A 3,123-nucleotide genomic window follows, 5' to 3' on the forward strand; every position below is an offset into this window, starting at 1 on the left:
GGAGGCGGGGGAGGAGGAGAGCACCTTATAAATGTCTACAGAGTCTTGAGGCAAGCCCATCTTTTCGCGCGTCTACCTGTCCTCTTGTCTGAACAACGGCTCTTGAGGGGGGTTGTCTTTGCATCTCAGCACCCTGCACAGAATCCTGTCCTTAGTAGTGACCCCGGTTGGGCTCTGCCTCTGAGAACGGAGAGTCCGAGAACCGGGGCTCCAACACCCAGTTACTGTCCCCTCTGTCCTGTAACTTGATTCTTTGACCCTCACGTTCCAAGGCAGTGTTGCGCTGGCCTGTTTTATAAAGGCCTCCAAAGAAGGAAAGTTCTTTCTTGGAGCTCACCTAACTCTCTCCTGCGGTGCCCTCAAGTGATTCAGAGGGATTAGGGATTAGAGACAGAGTCATCTCCAGGGTGACATTTTCATCCATCAACAGCTTGAAGAAAAAGACACAGGAATGTTGATTTGCTAGTGTGATGCTGATGATTTCTTGGAAATGACTGCTCTTGATTCCGAATATCTTTTCTATTTGAGCAAGATGAAAACATCCTTTCTTTGATGAAGCAACGGTGTTGTGGTGGTGTGTTACATGCCCACTGCTCACTTCTGAATCACAGTGACCCTGCAGGACAGAGTAGATCTGTCCCAAAGGGTTGCCAGGCTGTCAACTTTCTGAGGGTCACGCGGTGTGGGGCTGCTAACAGCAAAGTGAGCAGTTTGAAGCAGCAGCCACCGTGCACAGTGGGAGAAAGATGAGGCTGTCTACTCCCTTAAAGAGTTACAGGCTCAGATACCCGATCGGTCGTTCTGAGGGGGCATTGACTGGACGGCGGTGAGATGGAAGGTCACAGCTGTGACGCCAGAAACAAAACAAGAACCAAACTCACAGCCATGCGGTTGATTGGGACTCACAGTGACCCTGTAAGACCGGGTAGAACTGCCCCTGTAGGTTTCCAAGACTGACACTCTCTCTGTAAGGGAGGACAAGGCCTTCTCTTAGGAGCAGCAATGATCTGAGTCAGAAGTGATTGGACCAAGCAATCAACATCACCATCTGCTCACAACAAGCGCCTGCAGGGTGTGGGGTCCGTGGACTTGGTTTCAAATCCAAGCCGTTGTGCGGGGCTTGAGACGTCCATGACCAGAATACAGGTCTGCTCATTAGCTGTCGGGGTGGTGCAAATCGTTTGGCTGCTCACCAAAAGGGTGGCACGAATGTGTCTCGGAAGAAAGGCCTGGCAATCTTCTTCCCAAAACTCGGCCACTGAAAACGCTGTGGAGCACAGGCCGCCTCTGACACACGGGAGGTCGCCAAGACGAGGAATCAAATAAAAAAGTAGCTGGTTTGATATTAATTTGCCACCTGGAAGGGCTGCGGGCAGGCCTGCATGAGAGAATGCGTGGGGTGCCCCGCGGGGCGCAGGGCACGCTGAACACGTGCGAGTGGCCTCAGTGGAAAGCCAGCAAACAGATAAGCGCACAGCTGGGGGTCACCCAGGTCCAGGCTTGAACCCCACTCTCTCCAAAGCCACCCTGTCCCCGTTGCGCATACCCTGGCCCAGGAAATAACAGTCTGGGACCTCATGGTAGCCAGTGACGCCCGCGACGGCTAGGGGACCTAGAAAAACGACGTGAAAGCCCGGGGAGCAGAGGGGCCCGGCGCCCCCCTTCCCCCCCAAGGCACCGTTCTCCGCCCCAGCGTCGCCGCGCTCCCCCTCGGGGACCACCTCCTCCGCATCCGGCGGCAGGGACAGGAAGTTCTTTGCTCTCCCCCCTCGCGCCCCGCTCTCACTTTCTCTCTCCCCCTCCCCCTTTGGGCCTTGCCCTCTCCCGCCTGCAGCCCACACCTAGTTTACCTCCGTTCCGGCGCACCCTCAGGGGGCACCCCCCTCTAACTGCGCCCAGCAGCCCCTCCATGACACGGGGCGAGCCCCGGAGCTGCCCGGGGAAAGAGGAGCTGCTCAGAGCCCTGGGCTGGGGATCCAATGGCCTGTCCGGGCGAGCGGTGGAGAGGGACCCCGGGACCGAGGGACCCAGGGACGTTCTTAGTAGCTCCGCCAGTGCGGAGCTTCTCCGGTGCGGGGCTCGGAGGGATGCCCTAAGGGAAGGGATTTGTGCGCCCAAAGAGGGCGGCTAGGTGGGATTCGTTAGCTCTGAGCTGGGCAAGGGCCATGGGTAGGACCCACGATCTGCAGCCTATCCTTTTCCCCAGACTGAGGGGCTGGAAGGAGGATGGAGCGAGGCCACGCCTCTTGAGTCCACGTCGCCATTTCCATGGTGTGGTGGGGAAGCGGCCTGTAGGTTGGGAGAGGGAAGGGACTTCAGAGGCGTCCTTGGTGGTTGGGGAGCCGGGATGGGCATTTCCATCTTTGTTACCTCACTCACTGTTGCTCGACGAAGTTGAGTCTGGGCAAGGTTTTTGCTCTGTCATTCCACAAGGCCTGTTGGCGATGGGCTGCTAGCTGTGAGGCAGCCGGTTCGAGCACCCCAACAGCAGAGGAGGTAGTCTGCTCCTGTAAAGATGTTCAGCCTCAGAACCCCTGTGTGGAGCCGCTATGTGTCAGAATCCCACTGGAAACAGACTGCTACATCTTTCTCCGACAGAACAAGTGATCGGTGTAAGCCAGCAACTTTTGGTTCGCTGCCCAGTCCCTACACTGCACCACGGAACTCCTAATAAAAAGGGTTTGGTTAGCGTTCTAATAACTGCTGCCATAAAGATTTATAGACTTGCAAACCTTAAGGAGGAATTCAACGCTGCCCAATAGGGTCACCACGAGTCTGAAGCTGCTGTTGGAAATGAGTTTTTCACTATGCGTGGTGCCATACCTTTAGGTTCTAGGATGCAATTCCCTCTATCCCAACCTTGGCCTTGGTCTTTTGGGTGATCATGAGTTAAGAAATGGTGACCATGCTTCCTGGTTTGTGCCTGTGAAGTTGACATCGTTATGAATAGTTTCCTTCTCGTGATAAAAGGTGTCCTACATTGGGCCTCCACTCAATCACTTACTCAATGTGAGAACACGTTGTTCTATTAAATTGGCATTCCAGGATGCACACCTTCCCGACACGATTGCTGAAGAAAAAGGTGATCATAAGCAAATGTGGTGAAGAAAGCTGATGGTGCCC

This window comes from Echinops telfairi, unplaced genomic scaffold, assembly GCF_000313985.2.
Source record: "Echinops telfairi isolate 266 unplaced genomic scaffold, ASM31398v2 ScPeMD7_3533;HRSCAF=4204_1, whole genome shotgun sequence".
NCBI classification, from domain to species: Eukaryota; Metazoa; Chordata; class Mammalia; order Afrosoricida; family Tenrecidae; genus Echinops; species Echinops telfairi.